General features: G+C 35.5%; 1 protein-coding gene and 1 long non-coding RNA gene across 8 annotated transcripts in view; one reads left to right on the top strand and one right to left on the bottom strand.

Moving 5' to 3' along the window:
- The window catches only part of LOC117342022 (disks large homolog 2-like), a 264,368-nt gene that overhangs the window by 171,844 nt on the left and 65,442 nt on the right, over positions 1 to 27,082 (bottom strand). The gene's annotated exons all lie outside the window — the stretch shown is intronic.
- LOC117342025 lies at positions 22,780 to 26,393 on the top strand. Of its 2 annotated transcripts, XR_004535738.1 has the most exons (3): positions 22,780 to 23,038; positions 23,150 to 23,231; positions 25,974 to 26,393. It is a non-coding gene; the product is annotated as an uncharacterized LOC117342025 (long non-coding RNA). The 2 variants fall into 2 exon arrangements; XR_004535737.1 differs by having other exon boundaries at positions 23,038 to 23,231.

Raw genomic sequence — 27,082 nt, 5'->3', positions numbered from 1 at the left:
TACACATAAGGGACATAACTCCATCAAAACTTTTACACATAAGGGATATAACTCCATCAAACTTTTACACATAAGGGACATAACTCCATCAAAACTTTTACACATAAGGGATATAACTCCATCAAAACTTTTACACATAAGGGATATAACTCCATCAAACTTTTACACATAAGGGACATAACTCCATCAAAACTTTTACACATAAGGGACATACTTCCATCAAAACTTTTACACATAAGGGATATAACTTCATCAAAACTTTTACACATAAGGGACATTACTCCATCAAAACTTTTACACATAAGGGACATAGCTCCATCAAAACTTTTACACATAAGGGATATAACTCCATCAAACTTTTACACATAAGGGACATAACTCCATCAAAACTTTTACACATAAGAGATATAACTTCATCAAAACTTTTACACATAAGGGACATAACTCCATCAAAACTTTTACAGATAAGGGACATAACTTCATCAAAAATTTTACATATAAGGGACATAACTCTATCAAAGCTTTTACAATAATAAATTTCGCATAAAACGTGATGCCTGAGCCTATGTAATTATTCAAGGTACTCAAGGTACTGAGTGTTCACAGCACCAAAATATAAAGATGAATCAATTCAAAAATCACAGTCAGATAATGAGGTTGTTCAAACCCATAAAGGGACCTAACTCTGATAAGATTAAATAGCAATGGTTCTTGAACTTGTTCAGGTTAAAAGTGCTATTATTGTTGTCTTCTGTAATATCAACACTAATTGCCTCCCATATGAAGTCTGAAACAGTAATTAATGATACAGAGGACCAAACCACCTGCCCCCTCAAAGAAAACTTGTCACTTGTTCTACAAGCATAACATAAAGAATATCTGATGATAGCAGATATTTCTGTTGATTTCTAATGAGATAATTAGCTTGATTCTCCTCTTCTTCCTTTAATATCCAGATCTAGGATGATTAAATAATCCAAGTGAATTAGGACACTTTCCACTGTGAGGATTCCTTAAGTGAGAGGCCTAACGATCTCGCCAGAAGTCTACTAAATCAGATATAATCACAAAAGTCATCAAATAAATTGTTATCAAAAAAAGGCCTGATTTTACCACAGAAAATAACCATGTTGAGTGATGGGAATCACTTTCATTTTTAAAATCGATAATCGGAAACTCGAAATCGATCGATTGTCAGTTATAATCTGTTTTCTAAATTTAGCATTGGAATTGCCCTTTTGTAGAAAATTTAAATCTCAAGCACATCGATTACACATCTCAGCCTCTGTTATCAATATTTTTAATACTGTACACAAACAAAGCATAAAATGGTTGTTAATGTATTCAAATATCCTTAATCATTTAATTGTAAATGACCAATGAATATATCGATAAAATATAAGACCAATTACTGTTTGGTTTGGTAGCTTTACAAAAATGCGTGAAGCCAGAGATTTACGATTAATAGCCTTTTCAAAATCGTCATTGATGATTGGTTTTATTAATTTTTTTTATTATCCCCCCCCCCTCCAACCATTTATTTATTATTTTCAATCAATGGCCTACCACTAGCTGTGATCTACTCAATCATCATGTGCACAGCATGCTAATTACTTTGAGTGAAAGTATAGCCATTGCTTATTTAACCTTTACAATACGATGACAAACTCCCAAGCTCAATGTCTTCAATCTTCTGTAATTTTGATTTGAATCTTCATTAAATTTTACATTCTCCCCAGACTGAAAATTAAAAGACTGTTGTTATGTACATATTTCTCTGACAAATATTGTTAATTAAATCAAATTGGTATGTTGTAAAGGAAAGCTTCGCGTTCTGGAAATAAAGCTGGCTATTTTTACTTGTCCTATAAACACTGAGATTTCACATTCTACTTCAGGCTTTTTCCATCACAGAAAGAGAGAGAATGGATGGTTGACATTTCAGAATCAGAATATGTAGCTCACTTTCAGAACTGATAGTGATAAAGCTGTGAAATCCAATTTAATAAGGGAGAATCACATTTCTAGTCAATTTAAAGCAGCTTGCTTCATTGGATATGTTACAGTTTTTGTGTGTTCACAATTACAGTAACCTTGACATTAACAGCTACTAACTTTCTCATTAAAATAGATACATTTTTTATTTTCTTTCTCCAATAGTTTTATTTGTTTGGTAAATGAAGAGCCACCAGTGTAGATTGAAGTGAAACAAGGTTTGTTTTCATACTACTTAATGTCTCAGTATTGGTATGCCCTTCAGAGTAGGTAGTCTTATCACAAGCCTGGCTTTATATCACAAACTATGGTTTGTCTCATCTTGTGACCTAAATTACATCAGCAGGTAATGTATCTGATTACAATATCCTTTAATTTAATCTTAAAATACAATACCTGATGTTAACGAGAGATTAACAACCTTGAGACGATCATACAACTCAAGTACAACCTGGAAAATGTCAATGGTTGACTTTCACCACTTGGTACCACCTAACTCAATATCTCTCAGCTCATGAACAAACCATTACAAACTATACACTACTGTTCAAAATCTGGCAAATTCTTTAAACCTACAAACTCTATCAGATCATACATATAAATTTACCTCTGGAACTCCAGCTAAAACCTAAATTACTGTTACATTTTGAGGTGTACACTAATTGCCCCCAATTTGCTGGCTACATTACTAAGGAGAACCGGTGATTATTGTCAAGTGTGGAGTATGAGGCAGTCTGACATGCAGTCCTCATTACCAGACCTACTCCTGTCACAGCCAATATCACCAGGCAGTATCATCTCCATTCTCTTTTATGTAAACATTCTGTCATTAGACTTTTCCTAACCCATACCGAAATAAAGCACACTAAAGTATACTTTTATGCTACTTTAAGTATACACTTTTTCCTACTTTTTTGAAAAAGTACCAAAAAAGTATACTTTTTTTGTACTTTTCTGGACTTAGAAATTTTTCAGAGTACTTTTTCTGTACTAAATTTGGACTCTGAAATTTCTCAGAGTACTTTTTTTGTACTTTTCTGGACTTAGAAACTTTTCAGGGTACTTTTTCTGTACTTTATTTGGACTCTGAAATTTTTCAGAGTACTTTTTTTGTACTTATTCTGGACTTAGAAATTTTTCAGGGTACTTTTTCTGTACTTTATTTGGACTCTGAAATTTTTCAGAGTACTTTTTTTGTGCTAAAATCTGACTTAGAATTTTTTTGAAAGATTGTGAAAATATGGATGTACTTTTTTCCTACTTTTTTGGGACTTAGAATTTTTCAGCTAATGCCATTGTGCTTTTTTTGTACTTATTATGGACTTAGAATATTTTCAGACATTGCGAGGGGTTATAGCATATTAATATTTTCAAAATTAAATCTGACTTTTTCAGTCGACTACAAATCTAAGACTAAAAAAATAATACCCAGGATTAACCACAACAAATATCTATCAAATAAGATACAGAAAATTATCATTTGGTAATATTAAATGTTTTTGATCTCGTTTTTTGTTGTTGTTTTTTTTTGTCTTTTTTATGTTCTAAAAAATACTTTTCATACTTTGATCAGTACCACAGAAATTTATCTAAAAATAATTAAAATTCAACAATTATTATCATAAGTATTTCACTTCAATGTACTTTGTTAGTAAGGTTCACACATTTTAACGGTGATTTCTTTGTCACTTTTCGTTTGTATTTCCATATGCATCTCAGAAGTAATAAACTTCACATTGATGAATGTTACTATACGTTCATGTGACGAACGTCAAAACTTAGCTCTATAAAAATTTTGTTCCAGATCGTTCTTTGAAGTTACAGTATTTTGGCTTTAATTATAAACTCTTTAACGGAGTTTAAAACATTTCGTTTATCCAAACGTTAACCTCTACCAGATCGGGGATCACTCTACGAACACACATGTGCCCGTGCCTGTAATACGCTTTTAATTCATTCAAATGAAATTAAAATCACCTGCTCTTTGTCTGCATATCATATACTTGCTGGATATACGTGGTTTTAAGATTACATCTGATAATTGCACCCGAAATCACGTCGTGTTCTGTCAAAATATTCACCGATATACTCATATAAACATGTGTAATACTGATATAGTCACTCGGACGCTTCTTTGTAAAACGTATATTGAAGTCAAGCGCTGTGATGATCTCGATCTCGATATGGCTTGACTGATAACAAACAGGCATGATCAAGGAACAATATTCCGGTATTTAAATCAGAATTACATCGCATTCATTGAAATGGTGAAAGTGAACACAAAAAGAAAACTTTAATTTGTCTGATATTTATTTAGCAAGATCGTACGATAATTCGGACAACGACACAATGTAGCTGTACTCTAATCTGTTGTAGAATGATCTCGTAAGAGTGTTGTGTGTACAAATAAAATACTCTATTGTATACAAAAATCAAGATCAATACCAAGATCTATCATAAATATTTTAATTGATATAGTAGACGGCTTGAATAACTGCAACACCAAGATCGATCAAAAATATTTCAACTGTTTTAAACTAAATCTTGAAACCTGTGTGTTAAGCTAACAAAGCGATCAGGATATATGCTTAACGCCGCACCGAAAGTTAATTTCACCCGTGGTGTTAATTAATATAAGCGACAGTCGACTGTAATGGCAAATCATACCTAGCTTTATTGTTTATTGGAGTTACCTGTGTACCTCCCGTCTCACCTGTACACATATTGCCCCTCTTAGACGAAGTCTTATGCCTGCGGCGTTAATTATAACAATTTATATTGTCAAGCTTGACTGCCTTTCACTACGATCAGATCACAGGTGCCTACCCTCATTTAAACAAAACATCCGGATTACATAACAGGTACTGACGAGGCTTATACCTGTGTCAGATTATCATCGGTCGGTTCACCTATGACCTCGGGGCCGTGATCTCGTTTGTTTACTTCGGTTTACGGAATCTACCGAGATTTGACGAGTTCGCTTCGTGCGATCATTTTGTGCAATGTGCAAGCTTTAAATGCTGAAGTAGTAATACCAAAAGTATGAAACAATAGAGGTTAAGGAAGTAGAATATAAAAAAACAAGTAATAAAAGAATGAAATCGATACAGTAGATCTCCGACAAAACTTTTTTTTTATCCCATGATGCAACAAACAGCGAGATTTTAGCGGGAAGTCTGATAGCCATGTTTGAATTTCACCGGATGTTTATCTACGGAAGAAACATAAACAAACACGATTTTGATATAGAATAGCCTAAAAACGAAATTCATTTTCTTGCCTAACTGAAGAAGATCGACTATCTGTCAGTAAGTGGCCAAAGAATATCAGCTTTCTTGTTGTTTTTGGCGACAAATGCTCATTTTCACCCGAAAATATCACAGATATCGCGACCAGGTAAGTTTACAATTTTATTATTTAAATCTATTTCGTCTTCTGCACGTTCCTACATCGTTTCACATTATATAGGTGAATGGGGGCCTACACATGTTAATATTAATACTTGATTACTTCGTGTTTCAGGGTTTTCATAATGAATTCATCACCGATTACAGTTTACACGGCCCGAGTTTAATTAACAAAGAACTGCTAGATCCACGTGTGTTTCAATCGTAAGTATTCAATTTACAGATTTATGCTACCATACGCCTGGGATTTTATAAGCATCCTGATTGATAGCACCCAAATATTGAGAACAAGAAGAATTTTATTTCTTTATTGACGAACTTCGATGTAGTTATATTGCATTTTTATTTCTGTCATGTAACGGTAAATTCGTAATATCTTTACTACATATTTCATGCATTTTGACAAATTTCCAATTAATTTTTATGACTTCGTTTTTCAATGGAATTTATTGAAATTTCACTTACATGTAAAGAATTATTTGCTTATTCATCTGATAATATTTACAGAATTTTTTGTAGTTGATTTCAAGAGATATTGCATAAAATTTAAAAAAAAATAGCAATGACATTTTTAAGTTAGAATATAAGAACGAAAGTAACGTCACATTTCGGGCAACATGTGTATATCTATTTTAGGGAATATATGTAAAAATATCGGTAAATGAGCTAATAATTGTCTACTATAGTATATGGAATTTGAAGAAAATACATTCAAAAACGAAGTCAATAAAATCCATTGAAAATTTGTTGTATGTCATGATCATGATCAATTCACAAAAAAATGATATCAAGAAATGATTGAATAAAAAAGATCTGTGTTTTGGAGTATTTTGATAGTTGCATAATTTAAGATGAAACAAACTGTCAGATAATTCTGGAGTAGCTTGATTTTTTATTAAAGTACTTATCCTTATAATTAAAAGTTTTATGTTGTAGCTTTAAACTTGTATACCTGTGGCTAGCTTTTCTTGATCAGGTGCATATATAAGGAAAATTATCTACATTTTTATATTAAACAAATCTTCACAATTATTCTAAGTTTTGATATAAAAAATATTTTAAAATTTTCTCTTTCTTCCAACAGATTATGCAGTACATTCTGAAGTGACGGAAAGCTTAAAGATATTGCATTGTGGTCCGAATTGAGGGCAATGATTCGCATCAAGCAAAAAAGGAATGAAGAGAATCAGACATTTTATTTTTCGAATTCACACTTACTTGGATTTGACCAGTTTAAGCAAGCAACATTATGCATATACCATACTTCATTGTATTCAGTATGCATTTATGCATTGTTTTTTATTTACATTTTTTTGTTGTGTTTCCTCAAGAGGAATTACGATTCGACAATTTTTACAAATGTTATTGCCCTTTTTATTTAGAATAGTATATTTTTTTTGTCTGGATCTCCTACATACACATGATATAAAATTGTGTTTTCCTGCTTGAAAAAAATATTAGAATAATTTATCAAAAGTTATTGCCCTTATACATAGATGTCCATCTGTAAATCCTTAACCTCACCCTTAAACAAATTTCGAGCTTATTAGATCAAGACTTTGCTATGGCATGAAATTATACTCAGTGGAATTGTGATTGGATAACTAATCTTGTATTTCAATGTTTGTTTTCACTTTATACAATTGTGCATTTCTCTTAGGAATGGGACTGATGTATGTATTGTTTAAGCATGCAGTATTCTCATTTAAGCTCATCTCCTATATTTTCAGAACTAATTTCCTACACCATTAAATTAAGTCCCTTTTTTTGGTAATTTTTTCCTACTTTTTCAGTACTTTTTTTTATACTTTTTCAGTACTAATTTCCTACTTTTTTAGTACTTTTTTCCTACTTTTTCAGTACTAATTTCCTACCTTATTGGTACTTTTTTCCTACTTTTTCAGTCCTAATTTCCTTCTTTTCAATACCATTTTCCTACTTTTTTGATACTTTTTCAGTACAAATTTCCTACTTTTTTAGTACTATTTTCCTACTTTTCTAGTACTTTTTTCCTACTTTTCCACTACTTTTTCAGTACTAATTTCCTACCTTATTGGTACTTTTTTCCTACTTTTTCAGTACTAATTTCCTGCTTTTTCTGTACCATTTTCATACTTTTTTTGTACTTTTGTACTTTTTTTGTACTTTATGGACTTACTGTAAAAGTACTAAAAAAGTATAAAAGCACAAAAAAAGTACACCATCAATTTGTCCCTGTGCACTTTATACTATTATTGTACTTTTAATGTACTTTTTCTGTACTATATTTGTGCTTTTTCTGTACTTAATGAAAACAATAAAATGTACTAAAGGTATACTTTTGTTAGACTTTTTTTGTACTTTAGTACTTTTTTTGACTCAATTTGGAACCGTGTTGGAATATCGGTTCCAAATTGAGTCAAAAAAAGCATACTTTTTCTATGCTTTTTTAGTACTTTTTTCCCATACTTTTTTTGTACTTTATTTCGGTGTGGGAAGATCTAATCAATTTGAATTACTGACCGCCATAAATAAATTCTTCAGAAGTATGGCTTTTGAATGGTAATTATTAGAACCGGAATACTGACTATTAGGGCCCTGCACCAAGGGTAGCCTGTCACTGCTACATTGAATTACTGCTTATATGTACAAATTTCATTTGTTATATACTTTTTTTTAATCCTATTAAGCTATGGTGAACTTAATTGGTTGAGGATACATGAGATATCTTGGCCACAAGCCATTCATTTCAAAAGAAGTCTTGACAAATGACCCTTTAATCTTGAATGCTGACCACCAAAATCTTAATAAAACCCATATCTGCAATCACAGTGGATCATCATGAGAAATTTCATTAAGTTGAGTATTAATGTAATGGCTATATTTAATGTATTGTCACAGTATATTCTTAGTTCTATTTATAGTACTTGACCTTGACCTTGACACTAAGGAACCTTTCGAAGTCCTATTGCACATATACATAACAGAAAGGTTGGCTTTCTTTCAGGAAATAATATGATGTTTGACTTTATATGCCCACTTCTAATTCAAATAACCTTGACCTTTGCAGAAACAGTTGTTAAAGAAAGAATAACATCTGTTAAGTTGACCAGACTGCACAGGACCAAGTTTAAATGACATAACATTTGAAATGGCCGTACAAAAACAATCTATACAAACTCCCAGCACTGGCAGCATGGGCTGCCACCACCAACATTACTTCCAATATCGGTAGATTTATGAGCGCTGAAAAATTGTTTAGAAATCACAGTAGGTCCTGGGTGATAACTAACAAGAATTTAATGGTTTATGCTATCTGGGACCCCAAGATGAAAAATCACTTTTGAGAAAACGGCAGGTTGGTATGATAAGCAAACATTGAGCTTAGTGTTGCATGTGATCTAGCCATTCCTTAGCCCCCTAGATCAATATAGGGTGTGAATCCTGTTGTTGTATTCAATATTTCCATATTGTGCCTGTACTACCAACACGACATTAGTTTACATATAGAGAGATCAGTCTGTCATTCCAAACAGTAGCCTCCGCACACGATCTCACCGGGAAATAAAATGCTTAATTCCTATCATTTATATTTCTTCTACGATACAAATTACATTCTGGAACTCAACAATACCAACATAGGATATGAAATTATGGATGTACACTTTTCAACCTAAAAAATCACTACCATCAATTTCTTTTAACTCTTCCAACATATGAGGAAAAGCATATCTGAATGTAAAGCATATCTAAAATAGCTTTGGTGACAAGAAAAATGTCCTTTCCTACATCAATACTGCAAACCACCAACTGTTGCATGATTGAAGCATATATGGGTTTATCTGTAAGATGACTACAATGACTGAATCATATGTACTATTACATTTTCAAATCTGTAACATGCATTTATCATACCATAAGGTACACATCAAGTAGAGACTAAATTTTATTAAGGATAACATAAAAGACTGAAACTTGTGACAAGAATTAATGTGTATTCCCTTGGCTGGGATCAAACCACAAACCTTGGATTGTCACAAGAGAATGCAATAGTGCAAGGCTCTACCAACTGAGCTATTACAGCCCCCTGTGTTAGGACCAAGCACAATCAATACTGACCAAGGTCTGAGAGCCCTGTGTTAGGACCAAGCACAATCAATACTGACCGCGGTCTGAGAGCCCTCTATGTTAGGACCAATCAGTTCATGGTATGGGCCCCCTGGTGTTAGGAGCAAACACTGCCAACACTGACCACGGTCTGAGAGCCCTCTGTGTTAGGACCAAACACCAATCACCGCCAGCAATGATCAGTCTCCAGGCCAACATTGGACCACAGTCTGGGCTCTGTTTTAGGCCATTGTCTAGCTCCACTGTTTTAGGACCAAGCACTACTACCACTGGATCACAGTCTAGGCCTTCTGTTTATGGACCAAGCATCAACAACACTGACCATGATTTAGATCTGGGCCCCTTGTGTTAAGACCATACACCACCTGTGCTGACAATTATGTGTCCTGGCCCCCTGCATTAGGACCATGTACCTCGAGCACTGACCAATGTTTTGGTCCTCTGTGTTGGGTACACCACCGCCAGCACTAACCACCATCTGGGCCCCACTAATAGGAACGGACAATGCCAGCACTGACCACCGTCTGGGCCCCTGTGTTGGGTACAAGCACCGACAACGCTGACCATTGTCTGGGCCCCTATATTGGGTACAAGCACCGACAACGCTGACCATTGTCTGGGCCCCTATATTGGGTACAAGCACCGATAACGCTGACCATTGTCTGGGCCCCTGTGTTGGGTACAAGCACCGACAACGCTGACCATTGTCTGGGCCCCTATATTGGGTACAAGCACCGACAACGCTGACAGCAGACTGACCAAGTTACTAGCCTTCACCTAGTACAGTGTGAAAAGCATCGATTCACAGAGACAAAGTTACCTCGATCATTAACGAATCATTTTACTGGATAAAGTAACACATTAGGGCTGATGAGTTAATGGGTGGTCAAGGGGAATCCTGGTACAATCTGGACATTATATTACTGCCAAAAATACTATAATGATGTACACCAGCAACATTAAACTAGATTAAATCAGAGGCAAATCAGATTATAGTACACCCAGACAGGGCATTACATCGTATATCGCCATCCGCTGGTCTTTCCACACTTATACAGCCTACTGGTCTCACCGAGTTACATAAGGGCTAAATATATATAAGACAACAACACTAAAGGTCACAGGTCAACTGTCTCTAAATACAAAGACCCTCCATTCACAACAGACAGAACAGAAACATGATAAAGGCCACACACCAGTTGTCTCAAGGTTACCTCAGCACATACAGGATAGAAACACTACAGGTTGTAGCCCTATCAGTATCTTCAAGGTCATCACCTCACTATGTTCAGAACCACACTTAAGGTCATAGTTTCTCTGTATCCAAGGTCATAGGGAGTGACCTATTTGTATCCAGGGCAGAAGAACTTAAGGTCACAGGCCACAAGTATCCATGACCACCTCACTTACATACAGGACAGAAACACTGAAGGTCACAGGCCACAAGTATCCATGGCAACCTCACTTACATACAGGACAGAAACACTGAAGGTCACAGGCCACAAGTATCCATGGCCACCTCACTTACATACAGGACAGAAACACTGAAGGTCACAGGCCACAAGTATCCATGGCAACCTCACTTACATACAGGACAGAAACACTGAAGGTCACAGGCCACAAGTATCCATGGCCACCTCACTTACATACAGGACAGAAACACTGAAGGTCACAGGCCACAAGTATCCATGGCAACCTCACTTACATACAGGACAGAAACACTGAAGGTCACAGGCCACAAGTATCCATGGCCACCTCACTTACATACAGGACAGAAACACTGAAGGTCACAGGCCACAAGTATCCATGGCCACCTCACTTACATACAGGACAGAAAAACTGAAGGTCACAGGCCACAAGTATCCATGGTTACCTCACTTACATACAGGACAGAAACACTAAATGTTTTAGCCCTATCTCTAAGGTTACAAGGTCTTATCTCCCTACTTCTAGAACAGAAATACTAAAGGTCAAAGGCCAGCTGTATCCATGACCACCTTATATTACTACATACAGGCTAGAAACACTAAATGTTTTAGCCCTATCTCCAAGGTTACAAGGTCTTATCTCCCTACATCCGGAACAGAAATACTAAAGGTCAAAGGCCAGCTGTATCAAAGGTCACCTCACTACATATAGGTCTGAAATACTTAAGGTCACAGACTAGCTGTATTTAAGACCATAGGGTCTTGAACACCATTATATATGACAGAAGGACTTAAGACCACAAGCTAACTATCTGGATGACCTACATACAAGGTCATGAGGTCACAACAATACATTAAGTAGAAAAACAAAGGTCACAGTCACAGACTAGCTATCTCAATGATGGTCACTTGTCATTAAATAAAGGCACCAGTGATCTACTTATGGTACATGGTAAACTGTCTTACTTAGTTGTACCCATGCATACCATCTTGAAGATCAATTCATCTTAGTCAACCAAAACTGAAAACATTCCTGAAAGCTGCTACATGTGGATTTTCTGTAATCTCAACTAAATCTTTACATAGGAAAATACGATAATGACCAAGTTTCATAAGAATCATGTCACATTTTGTTTAATGTGTGAATAAGAAATGCCTGAAGACAACATAGCTGTTTGATTGGGTTCAAATTCAGAATTTCAAAAGTAGGTCAATTAAGGTCACAGTCAAGTCAAGGTCAGCAGGTCCAAAAATGGCCAATGGAAAGGCCTTATCACAAGGAACAAAGTACCTCCCCAAGCTGGACTTCGTCCCAGCAAGCAAAAAAAGTAATCAATCAGAAATCAAATTCACATCAATTAATCGAAATCAAATGTAAGGTAAGCACATAAAGAACTTAGCTATAATTAATTTTACCCATAAATTAACTTGAATACTGTAAGAATTCTTGTTTTCATTAAAATTGAAATTCTTCTGATTTTTTCTTCTCTTGCTTTCTGCTTGTTATTGATTCCTATTAGTTCTAAAAATGATCTGATAATTTCAAAAATCATATAGATAAAATCTTAATTAAATGAATATCAAATATGTACTTAAACACAAATTCTGATTATTTGATTTGTTGTATTTTAGATATATCTAATCTAACTAATCAAATCATACATAGTGTTGATTATGATTTTTATTTTAAGACAATGCATGTAACCTAATAATTTTATTTACTTTTTTTTTATTAATATATATTGATCATTGGTTGTATTAAAGAAGGGGAGAATTTCAGAACAAGAAACTACTAGTCTTATGTGTTGATACTAAATTTTCAAAACAATCATAACCTGTTTTAACATTACCAAAATAAATTTCAGATAGATATATGTGATATAATAACATGTGAATAATGTATGCGAAAAACAGAAAGAAAAAAAGTAGATGCTTTATATTTATTATACATACCAAATAGTGAAAGAAATCAAAGAAATGTATATAAAAAAAAATTAATCAGTTTGAAATCACATTAAAATATTTTATCAGGTGACGATCTAACGGATTCAAATACTTTTATCACAAAAGACAACAGTAGCATTTTTAACATCTTTTTTTTTTAAAGATATGCTGAATTTTGAAAGAAGAGCATCAGAAAATTCCAGAAAATATTAACAGAAAATAAAATAAATTCAAAAAGCGCTGAATGAAATACTTAACGTAAATATAAAATGTGAGACGTTACCATGAGAAGCAGATAAAGCAACAAAGCTGCCTCACAAGTACACCAATCAGCACACAAACCTTGTCAAACGCTCTACCTACGGGAGGATACGGATGAACCTGATTGTGTCCCATAATTCTCACAACTTCCTGTACAACTCCAATATTGATAAATATTTTGGCATGTCACCACTACATGTGTCCGTCCCCATGGTGTACCTTCAGACTACGTATGCTAATTGCAGAATTAGACGAGTGATTACGATAAAAAGCCATCATCCAGATTTATATCTAAGCCATATGATTTTTTTCGATTCTCCAATGTTGGTTTAGTACCTCCAGTCTGCGATTCATGTCAATAATCTGGGAAGACCATTACAATTTCAGGGGCATCCCTCCACTAATTGTATCAAAAACAGGAATGATAGTATGTTTTATTTATCAGTGTACTACCAATACCACCAGAGTCATACTCTCACAAACCAACTTCTTGGGTGTCAAAATTCGATTTCTGGATGTATCAAAAGACATTGACAAACAGTCGCACATCCCAGAAGGAAAAATCGACCTAAATGAGGTCTTGTGCAATAGTAAGATGCGAATTTAGCCTAATGCAATTTGTCAGGGGACACATGGAACACGGTTTGCTTCTGTGAAGTAAAAGGGCATTATCAACATAACTTTAGCAAATCCACCTCATTGAATAATTTATAAATATCAGATGTTTATATATGACATTTTCAATTTTTTTGTCGAGCTAAAAACAACAGAATTCCCCTATGATATGAAGGATGGCCAAAAGCCCATAGAACCACTAGATTGAAGGGATTGATCACTGTGATGTTGACGCCTTCCAGTAGAAACCATTTTAGCTCCCGAAACTCCAAACCACTCCATACAACACAAACAGGTCTAACGCTCCAACATGTAACATTAGCATTCATCATTTCAGACTATATTTCTACATTAACAATTCATAATTCTGTTTTATTAGTATCAGAATTCCTACTGATGAAATTGACATTTAGGTAAGAGAGACTGACAGAACTTGTTATATTTGTTTAATATATTGCGTTGATTCAATAATCCATTAAACCATTTATTTAAAACAAGACAATGTTTCAGTTTATGCTCATATTTAAACTTGAGAATCGTGTTTACAAATGTACAGCAGGTACCCACAGAAAAATTTGTCAATACAGATCGATCCAAAGCTAATTTCATTAAAACTCTTCCTTCGAATCACTGCTGTCTAAGATACAATGCTGGTGACCTGAGTTTTTTCTCCATTACTGAACATTTATCACTCCGAGGTAATGAGGAACATGGAGAATTGTGTCTGTGCCACTCCAAGGGTGAACCATTAATACAGGGTGACACCGAATTTTAACAGTGATACTTAAACCTGCATATAAAGAGGATAATCTCTGTTCTAACTGTACACCGTCACACCAAACATCAGTTACCCCATTCCTTTATACATTCATCTTGTAAAAATTGGCATTTAAATGATTCTACAGGACAGCTGCTTTGTCAAAAAAGTCAATACCCGACCTGTGCATCCCTTAACCCTAGTACAACCCATTTACCTTCATTTTCACGACAACTCTTCGATAATCTAATCAAAGCTTTTTTTTTGTTCAAGAAACTGGTCTGGCACCTCAAAAATTTATTACAGCACACGGAACTGACAGTGAGAAATCAGACAAGTGGATTTGAAAATCAATAGGACACAAACTATAGTCACTCGGCAGTACAGACACATACTGGTAGTACTGGTCAAGTTAGACAGACACACTAGTCACTCGGTAGTACAGACACATACTGGTAGTACTGGTCAAGTTAGACAGACACACTAGTCACTCGGTAGTACAGACACATACTGGTCAAGTTAGATAGACATACTAGTCACTCGGCAGTACAGACACATACTGGTAGTAATGGTCAAGTTAGACACACTAGTCACTCGACAGTACAGACACATACTGGTAGTACTGGTCAAGTTAGATACACACACTAGTCCCTCGGTAGTACAGACACATACTGGTAGTACTGGTCAAGTTAGATAGACACACTAGTCACTCGGTAGTACAGACACATACTGGTAGTACTGGTAAAGTTAGATAGACACACTAGTCACTCGGTAGTACGGACACATACTGGTAGAACTGGTCAAGGTAGATAGACACACTAGTCACTCGGTAGTACAGACACATACTGGTAGTACTGGTCAAGTTAGATAGACACACTAGTCACTCGGTAGTACAGACACATACTGGTAGTACTGGTCAAGTTAGATAGACACACTAGTCACTCGGCAGTACAGACACGTACTGGTAGTACTGGTCAAGTTAGATAGACACACTAGTCACTCGGTAGTACAGACACATACTGGTCAAGTTAGATAGACCCATACTGGTAGTACTGGTCAAGGTAGATAGACACACTAGTCACTCGACAGTACAGACACATACTGGTAGTACTGGTCAAGTTAGACACACTAGTCACTCGACAGTACAGACACATACTGGTAGTACTGGTCAAGTTAGACAGACACACTAGTCACTCGGCAGTACAGACACATACTGGTAGTACTGGTCAAGTTAGATAGACACACTAGTCACTCAGTAGTACAGACACATACTGGTCAAGTTAGATAGACACATACTGGTAGTACTGGTCAAGTTAGATAGACACACTAGTCACTCGGTAGGACAGACACATACTGGTAGTACTGGTCAAGTTAGACAGACACACTAGTCACTCGGCAGTACAGACACATACTGGTAGTACTGGTCAAGTTAGATATACACACTAGTCACTCGGTAGTACAGACACATACTGGTCAAGTTAGATAGACACATACTGGTAGTACTGGTCAAGTTAGATAGACACACTAGTCACTCGGTAGGACAGACACATACTGGTAGTACTGGTCAAGTTAGACAGACACACTAGTCACTCGGTAGTACAGACACATACTGGTCAAGTTAGATAGACACATACTGGTAGTACTGGTCAAGTTAGATAGACACACTAGTCACTCGGTAGGACAGACACATACTGGTAGTACTGGTCAAGTTAGACAGACACTAGTCACTCGGTAGTACAGACACATACTGGTCAAGTTAGATAGACATACTAGTCACTCGGTAGGACAGACACATACTGGTAGTACTGGTCAAGTTAGACAGACACACTAGTCACTCGGTAGGACAGACACATACTGGTAGTACTGGTCAAGTTAGACAGACACTATTCACTCGGCAGTACAGACACATACTGGTAGTACTGGTCAAGTTAGACAGACTAGTCACTCGGTAGGACAGACACATACTGGTAGTACTGGTCAAGTTAGACAGACACTATTCACTCGGCAGTACAGACACATACTGGTAGTACTGGTCAAGTTAGATAGACACACTAGTCACTCTGTAGTACAGACACATACTGGTAGTACTGGTCAAGTTAGATACACACACTAGTCCCTCGGTAGTACAGACACATACTGGTCAAGTTAGATAGACACACTAGTCACTCGGTAGTACAGACACATACTGGTCAAGTTAGATAGACACATACTGGTAGTACTGGTCAAGGTAGACAGACACATTAGTCACACGACAGTACAGACACATACTGGTAGTACTGGTTAAGGTAGACAGACACACTAGTCACTCGGTAGTACAGACACATACTGGTAGTACTGGTCAAGTTAGACAGACACACTAGTCACTCGGTAGTACAGACACACTAGTCACTCGGTAGTACAGACACATACTGGTCAAGTTAGATAGACACATACTGGTAGTACTGGTCAAGGTAGACAGACACATTAGTCACACGACAGTACAGACACATACTGGTAGTACTGGTTAAGGTAGACAGACACACTAGTCACTCGGTAGTACAGACACATACTGGTAGTACTGGTCAAGGTAGACAGACACATTAGTCACACGACAGTACAGACACATACTGGTAGTACTGGTCAAGTTAGACAGACACACTAGTCACTCGGTAGTACAGACACATACTTTCTTGTCAAAGACATCAGTAGCTATACCGTAATACTGAACTATTATAATCACAATATCAAAATTGTTGTATAATATATGAAATATCCCTCAGTTTAGTTTAGTTTGGGTTATTTTATCATCCTATTAACAGCCAGGGTCATTAAAGAATGTGCCTGGTTTTGTAGGTGGAGGAAAGCCGGAGTACCTGGTAACAAATCACCGGCCTACGGTTAGTACCTGGCAACTGTCCCACGTGGGTTTCGAACTCGTGACCTAGAGGTGGAGGGCTAGTGATAAAGTGTCGGAACACTTTAACCACTTGGCCACTGCAGTCCCTATCCCTCGGCCAATAGGACCTTCAAGTATGAAATGGCAAAACTCGATCCACACCTGCATTCACAAGGTCTACATATATGTAGTAGAGATTCCATAGGATCTTGACATCTACCATTAAATGATCTTTATTAGCCTTAGGGAAGAGCGATCTTTTCTCTACTTTTCCATTCTTCTAAATCACTAGATAACATGGGGAACCTAATCATGTTGTCTAAGAAAGATCTTTGAATAACTTTCTGAAATATAGCTATAACAAATTTCAACTGTCATTAATCAAAGATGGCCGACTCTGAGCCATTTGGTTTTCCTGATTATGCAGATTCAAAATTAATGGGCACAACTTAGGACCATGGGGAACCTATACATGAAAAGTTAGAGAAATATCCCTCCAGCTCTTTTCAAGAAATAGTGATTTTCAACTGTCTAAAAATGTCACAAGCAGTGAAACTCAGTAAATGTTCAAATCGAAAATTCTTTAATTCATGTAAAACTATCACTTCCTAATCTTCTTTTCTACCAACTTTCATTAAAACCCATCAAGTACTGTAGGGAGCTGCTACTGTTCTCAAAGTCTATGTAGCAATTAATGCATATTCACAAAAAAGTTCTTTGAATCTTTGTCTATAAACAAATCCTCACCAGATTCTAATCTACACTGTATGGCTAGATCTAAAAATGTCCTCGCATTCCACCAATCTTAAAATTGGATACTGCCACACAATTTGTGTTTTGTATGTAACCAGAGGTCAAACCTAGCAGACAACTCAGAAATTAGGTAATTCCATATTTTCTTCAAATTGGAAATCACCAAGTTCACAGCTCAAAAAGCATCAATAAGACTTGTCCAAATCTGATAAGAGAAAATTGATTCCAGACATTCATCTCTGTTTCACACCTATCTTGTTGAGTCAGGTTTCATCACAGATTTGTATAGTGAGCCTGGTATCGGCTTTAATTGGAGAAGGTGACTCCAGTGGGTATATCATTGATGTGATACATACATACACGCAAGCCCTGCGCACCAGGTTTAACGCCCAATATTTACCGTAAGGCTGATGTGAGCGAGTGTGATCATTTCTGACAGCAGTGTTATACAATTACCAGTTCAATTGCTGCATGCACATTTAACATGAAAATTTATCAGGATCAAACACAATTACAGGGCTGACTTGGTATTCCATTTATAACTGTATACCTATATACCAATCACAGGCATGCACTCGCTGATCAATATCACCAATCGTACTCCGTTACTTGGGAAAGGTACATGTGTAGTAGTACCGCATATGTCCATGCACTGCTGCTCAACAGTTCTGGAAAATCCCTGTTCAATAATATAGTATAAACAGTCCTAGAAAACTATCCATATATTATATATCCATTTATAATTTATTTATCCATAATTGGTCTGCCTATAGATTATCTTTCCATAGTTGGTCTGTCCATAGATTCTCTGCCCATAGTTTGTCTGTCCAATTATAAAATTATCAATTGATTTCACTATGAAATCCATGTACTTTTATGGGGCTTTTTTCTATCTGTTTAGTTGGGGGCTGTAATAGTTTAGTCAAAATCATACCGAGAATATCATAAAACATTACCAAAAGGCTACGAAACAGGTGTGAGATACAATGCATTCTAACCCATACCAAAAAAAGGTATAAAAAGTTATAACTTTTTAGTACCTTTTTAGTACCTTTTCTGTACCTTTTTCAAAAGGTACAAAAAAGTTATAACTTTTTTGTACCTTTTTGAAAACTTAGAATTTATGAATGTAACTTTTGATAACTTTTTTGGACTTAGACAATTTTAGATGTAACTTTTTTGTACCTTTCTAGACTTAGAAAATTTCAGGTATAACTTTTTTGTACCTTTTCTGGACTTAGAAAATTTCATGTATAACTTTGTGTAACTTTTCTGGACTTTGAAAATTTGAGGTATAACTTTTTTGTACCTTTTCTGGACTTTGAAAATTTGAGGTATACCTTTTTTGTACCTTTTCTGGACTTAGAAAATATTTACAACATCTGAAAAGATTGATTAATTTTAGCAAAACTTTGCTGGACTTAGAAAATTGCATGTATAACTTTTTTGTACCTTTTCTGGACTTTGAAAATTTCGGGTATAACTTTTTTGTACCTTTTCTGGACTTAGAAAAATTTACAACATCTTAAAAGACTGATTATTTTTAGCAAAACTTGTCTGTATCTTTTCTGGACAACCATAAGATTACTAAATAAATCTTATGTTTGCTTATGACACCTAATAATTACTGTAAATGTAATCACAAATAATTATACAAGACAGTGACAGTGAAATTCTATTACAGGTAATTCAATCAATATAAGCTCAATCCCCATTTAAATGGAAATCTTAATTTAATAATGTACATACAATTGATTAAAATACAATTATCAGTGAACTGTAGGGAATTTGTGATGGGTCAGAGAGGCGAATCGCCTTTAGAAGACCTCAACGACAGGTAAGCTAGGTAACAGGTGATTGGAATCCGAAATGTGTGTTGAATTGTCCATGCATAGATAAATTTTTCATTCCAGAGAGGCATCAAAAATATTTTGATAAATAACATACATATAGATTTAAAATTAAACAAGAGATCCTAGAGGGATCTTGGCGCCCACCATTGAATGATCTTCATAGGTTCCATGTTAGATTGATCTTTTCTCTTTTTTTCCCTTCCTCTTACTAATCTGTATAAATTGAGAAACATCCCTCCAGTGCTTTTTAAACAAGGGAAACTTATATATGAAATTTGAGATTTGGCTATAATGGTTGTCTGTCGACAATGTTTTCAGATTGGTCCAAAAATGCAATACGACGGACCAAGGAGAACCTACATATGAAAATTGAGAAAGATTCCTTCAGTTCTTTCTGAGAAATCTCGATACCAAACTTCAATTGTCAAAATCCAAGATGGCTGCCTGTCAGCCATCTTGTTTTCCAATCGGTTCCAAAATGCAATATGCATAACTAGGCACCAAGGGGAACCTACATATGAAATTTGAGAAAGATCCCTTTAGTACTTTCTCAGAAATAGCGATAACAAACTTCAATTGTCAAAATCCAAGATGGCTGCCTGTCGGCCATGTTGTTTTCTGATCGGTTCCAAAATACGATATGCATAACTAAGCACCAAGGGGAACCTACATATGAAATTTGAGAAAGATCTCTTCAGTACTTCCTCAGAAAAAGCGATAACAAACTTCAATTGTTAAAATCCAAGATGGCTGCCTGTCGGCCATGTTATTTGGTGATCGGTCCCAAAATGCAATATGCATAACAAGGCACCAAGGGGAACCTACATATGAAATTTGAGAAAGATCCCTTCAGTACTTTCTCAGAAATAGCGATACCAAACTTCAATTGTCAAAATACAAGATGGCTGCCTGTCGGCCATGTTGTTTTCCGATCGGTCCCAAAATGTAATATGCATAACTAGGCACCAAGGGGAACCTTAATATGAAATTTGAGAAAGATCCCTTCAGTTCTTTCTCAGAAATAGCGATAACAAACTTCAATTGTCAAAATCCAAGATGGCTGCCTGTCAGCCATGTTGTTTCCCGATCGGTCCCAAAATGCAATATGCATAACTAGGCACCAAGGGGAACCTACATATGAAATTTGAAAAAGATCCCTTTAGTACTTTCTCAGAAATAGCGATAACAAACTTCAATTGACAAAATCCAAGATGGCTGCCTGTCGGCCATGTTGTAATCCGATCGGTCCCAAAATGCAATATGCATAACTAGGCACCAAGGAGAACCTACATATGAAATTTGAGAAAGATCCCTTCAGTACTTTCTCAGAAATAGCGATAACAAGAATTGTTTACGGACGGACGGAGGGACGGACGGACCACGGACCACGGACGCAGGGCGATTTGAATAGCCCACCATCTGATGATGGTGGGCTAAAAAGGTATTCACTTTTAATTTATTGCATTTTTAGTACAATATTCACACCCTTGAAATGCGTTTTTTTTTTGGGGGGGGGGGGGGGGGGCGGTTTTTTTTTTAAAGTTTATCTTTTTATCTCAGTGGACCAATCATTGCTCAGAGGACGTGAATAATTACAACTTAGCATTGATAAGTCACGACATGAACAAACTCAGTTGTTATAAAAGATAAGCAGTTCGTTAATCCCAACACAGACGTTCATAAACGTACGTACATAGAACATGATGATATAATTTACTTCACGTGGGACGATGGGTCGCTCACCCACAAAAATATTTTCCGGAAAACCCAAGCTTCATTCATCCCAATGGGATTAATATAGCATGGTCTTTGTCAGTACATCGCATATTTTCTGGATGTTTGCGCTTTTGACATTAAATCTTGTAGTAGCATGCACAATTATGCCGCATTGGACACAAACTCCAGTGGTAAACAAACACACGTGTGTAACACTTGTGTCATTTTGATCGTCCAAACTCTCAGACGCTTTGATTTAACTCTATATAAGTAAAGCGTTTTTATGATCTCGATATGACGTAAATTGCAATAAACATTTTAATCTGAAAACAGCGCACACGATGTTTTGTCAGTGAACACATTAAACAAAACAATCAATTGGTCATATATCTATAAGCCAGATCGTCAGATTATTCACAAAGGACATCTGCAGGAGAATTGATCTCGTAGCATTACAGTAGCCTAGTGCTGTTACTGAAACGTGCACATCATGTGTGTAGGCTACCTCACGAAAAGTGGGACGACGTACCAAAAGTTAACCGACCCCGTCAGACACAAGCTGATCACCGAAGACCTCATCCTCGGGGCATCAATTAGAATGTAATTAGCGGCAGTCTACTGTACCGAACTCATTGAATTTTGTAAATACCTGTGTACCTGAGGAGTGTCCAGTTCACCTGCTGACATAGCGGTGTCCTGGGGCGTTAATTAATTAGTTACATCGTTGTCATGCCTGACTGCCTATGATTTGTTGCATTGGCCAGTTTACCTGGGTATCTCACCTGTGCACAATATTATCGGTATCAAGAATATAACCGAACATATGACACGTTAGTTTCTCTGTACAGACACTTATGCATGTGTGCCATCATGTGCACTGTGAAAGAGTACGATGTTGCAGTAATCATAATAATAATTAAATAAAAATATATAACAACAACTAAAATATATATATATAATAATATCGATAGGATTTCTCATGATATCGTAGGCGGCCTAATAACTTTATTCGACATTTTTCTTCTTCGGTCACTTGGCCCTACTGTACACATGTATACCCACCGCCAGGCGGCGCTCCCTTCAGTTTAGCGGGAGATTTGTATTACAAGTGGCGGCCATTTTGTTTGTTTACGGAAACGTGATGAAAGCTTAGGCCTAGAACAAAATCACGTTATATATACAGTATATATTGGCGACATTTAATTTCCCCACTCACGGAATACAATCGACAAACTGGGAACAGAATATCAAATTTCGTCTAGCTTTTGGCGACTTATGATACCCCTTTCACCGGCAAACACTGAATTATCGGACAACAAGAAATCAGGGTAAGTTATGTTCTTATTTGTCTTCGAATCGCAGATTTTGTCGCTCTCGCGATCGTCATACATTAAACAACATTGAGTGAATATGTTCATATGAAATACTTCATGTTTCAGGACTAAATTCACCAGCATTCATGATCCTCGGACCACCCGCCCCCTACGCACAGCCGATTTATAAATGTTGCATCTTTCAATCGTAAGTTTAATTTGCTTGCCAAGTGATTATTTTTTAATCCTTCACCTTCACATTCAGGGTCAATATTATGATATATTTAAAATGGATTCACACATATATGTGGCCATACACGTTTTTCGTTTATGGCGTTTGGTATGAACGTCCCAAAGTATATATAATATACTTCGTTTTTCAATGGATTTTCTTGAAATTCGATACACTAGGCCTATATATTGGGGTGTAGGCAATAATTCGTCAGCTATTTTACCTGATAATTTTTTTCATGTTTTCCCGTACATTTGTTACTATTTTTTACTGAAATAGACGAATATATGCACCATAATTTATGGTAAGTATGAACATTTTGTTCTTTATTCCTAATTATACGCACAACACTATTTTTTTTAAATGTAATTAACACGCAATTAATATCTACGGAATCGGCTACGGTAAATTAAATATATATAGAAATGAGAGGGATTGTTACTTGTTGTGTGCGTGAAATTTCAAGGAAATCCAATAAAATAAAGTCCTAATTGAAAATTTGTCAAAGTATTTAAAATAGATCTACAAAGTAAAATCTATATACAATTTTAGCACATTTTATTTATTATACATAGACCATTGGAAAATTTGAGAAGAATCTTTCTTCTTTTATTTTATGTGAATTCATTTAAAATGTTTTATTGCTGAATTAACACACATTGATTACTTTCACCATCAGTTTCCCTTTTAAGTTGATCATCCCCGCCCCCAATATATTAGCTTGTATGCAATGCAAGATGGCTTACAGGCTGTCATTTTGAATTTTATAATTTTGAAGTTTCTCAGAAAGTTATTTATGGATCTTATTCAAAAGAAACATTTTAGGCTTCTGCTTTCAAATTAATAAGATCTAGAAGAAGAGAAAAGTGATTCCTTATTTGGGAATCACTTTTCTCTTCCTTCTTAGGCTAAAGAACAGTCTTGTATATATGATATACCAGGTATATAAAATTGATATTTACAGTCAAACCTCGATGATTCGAACTTCGTTGATTCGAATTTCTCGCTGTATCGAACTTATTGCTTGGTCCCGAATTTCCTCACTATATAACGCTACTAACGAACCTATGCATGATTCGAATTTTTATAAATCGAAGTTTTCGATGTATCGAACTTTTTTCATGGCCCGTTAGCTATGATGTCATAGGTAATTGACATCTCATGATTCGAACTAAAGTTTACCTGTACTGACCACTGGACAGGTGTTGGTCGTGACCCCCGCGGCAAGATTTCACACTTCTCCCCTAGATGCCCTGACTGACAATAGGGATAACGATAACGTGTGTTGTCACTCCCGATCATGGGGTTAATTAATAATCAGACCAAATTGATAGATAAAAGGTGTATTTAGAAGCTAGATAAAAGGTGTATTTAGAAGCTATGACATTTAATCACTCCGGTAAAACATTTCGGTAGTCGTCTCTGATAATCTTCGCCGCCATTGAAATCAGCGGTCGGTGAGTAAATTTTACGGAACTATAAAACAAACGGACCAATTTTAAACACAAACAATTAGCGATGTCTTCACTCATAAGTGTCACATTGCAAACTTATACATAAATATCCAAGTAAATCGATTATTTGTCATTCAATCATGCATTCTCCGACCGATCGGCATTCCGTATTTATATGCACATAACGTAACCGCACGTGTCTTTAACAGAAAAGCCTAACGATTTGCTTTATCTGTTAAACCGCGATATAAGTGTTTTGTAACCGATACATAGTTTGTTTAATTAATAAAATGCTTAGGTATAATTAATGAAAAGTATTTTTATTTTGTTGTGTTTGAGGTATAAATTAACTTTTGAGCCTGGCAGGCGACGATCATAACGAAGACACCAAGGACATGTAACGTTAACATATATGGTCATTATCAAGAAAACATCGATCTATTGTCAACCATGAATAATTCGAAGTCCCGCTGTTTCGAAGTTTTTCTGTTAGTCCCTTGAACTTCGAAACATCGAAGTTTGACTGTATATAATAATCATACAATTACATGATATCTCTGGGGGTATCTTCTTTTTGATTTGACATGATAAGTTGTGTTTGTTAGCCTATAGTAATTACCTCTGTCTCCCAGCCCTCTAATTTTGCTGCTGTCTAATAATTCTAGAATTTATTGACAAATTTACACGAAATGGGCCAGGTACAGTTCACAAAATTATGTCAAAACCCAGGGTCAAAGCTCATGAAGGTCATTAGATTGAAAGGTCAACGTAATTTTTTTTTCTTTTCATCAATATTTTGTTTTGGCATGATGAAGCAAATTTAGTTGGAATTAAACTAGGTGTAAACTGACAAGGTCAAGGTCAAATTTTGCGTTTTTTCACTGATTAAATATTTTGTTCCAAGGCTAAAGCAAAGTTGGTCAGAATTAAACATTATAATAATGCATGGAGTCAACTGACCAAAGGTCAAGGTCACTTGGTCAAAGGCCAAGGTCAGATTTTGTTTCAATATAATTCCAACCAATATTACTCGGTGATTTAGGCAGATGGGTTCTTGATGATTATGGGAGATATATATTATTTATTGCCTCATGATGAAATTGATGGGGTCCTTTAAATTTTCAGTGTTCTAGTTAATAAATTATAATAACCCAATTAATTCTCAGCCTGTCCTAGTTATTAAGTTATTACACCGAAACCAGAGTTACAATATGTAAATAGATCACTAACTGTTTTGTTTTCTTTTCTTTTTGATGGACTATAGAGTGTCAATCCCAAGAAGAACCCTGATCAGCTCCTGGAAAAATCAGTGTTCTTGCAGTATTGTCAGTCAAATCTCAAGGAAAGGATCCCAGAAGAGGAACATTTACATTATTTCAGACTTTTTTCTTTCCTGTGTAACAATGCCTCAAACAGCTAACACATTTTATATAGTATACAATACAATGTGTATTAATAACAGTCCAGTTAGAGTGCTGTGTTATGCAGTAAAAATACTTAATTCTTGATGACATGTTGGTTTTATGTTTACATTAAACGGAAGTTATAATATATACTAAAGAAACATAGTGGATAATGCCTTGTACAGGAGCAGGAGTATGACAGTGTAATAGTACATGACTGCTGCGTTCATCCATGGAAGGAATCTGTTATTCGAAATAAAGCTTTCCATGAGGACGAAAAATAGTGCTTTTGTTAGTCTTTCAAGAAAATGTGCAAAGTGAAAGGAGATTTCCGTGATGTTTTTATGAATAGTAATTCATTGGTCTAGAAGACATGTATTTAATAAGTATATTTCTGGATAAAAAAACATTCTGAAGCAAAATCTTTTTATATTTTTCTGTACCTTTTCCATACTTTTTCTGTAACTTTTCTATACCTTTTTTGTACCTTTTCAGTACCTTTTTCATACCTTTTTAGTACCTTTTTTTTAACTTTTTAGTACCTAGAAAAAGTTATAACTTTTTTTGTACCTTTTTTATACCTTTTCTGTACCTTTTTAGTACCTTTTTTGTAACTTTTTAGTACCTAGAAAAAGTTATAACTTTTTTTTAACTTTTTAGTACCTAGAAAAAGTTATAACTTTTTTGTACCTTTTTCATACCTTTTCTGTACCTTTTTAGTACCTAGAAAAAGTTATAACTTTTTTGTACCTTTTTCATACCTTTTCTGTACCTTTTTAGTACCTAGAAAAAGTTATAACTTTTTTTTAACTTTATAGTACCTAAATTATACCTATTTTTGTGTGAAATGTAACTTTTTTATACCTTTTTTGTACCTTTTTTATACCTTTTTTGTACCTAATAAAAGTTATAACTTTTTTTAGGTACAGAAAAGTTATCAAAAGTTATAACTTTTTAGTACTAGATTGGA

This window comes from Pecten maximus, chromosome 14, assembly GCF_902652985.1.
Source record: "Pecten maximus chromosome 14, xPecMax1.1, whole genome shotgun sequence".
Lineage (NCBI taxonomy): Eukaryota > Metazoa > Mollusca > Bivalvia > Pectinida > Pectinidae > Pecten > Pecten maximus.
The sequence above is the reverse complement of the archived record's forward strand: the minus strand, read 5'-3'. Positions and strand labels throughout refer to the sequence as shown.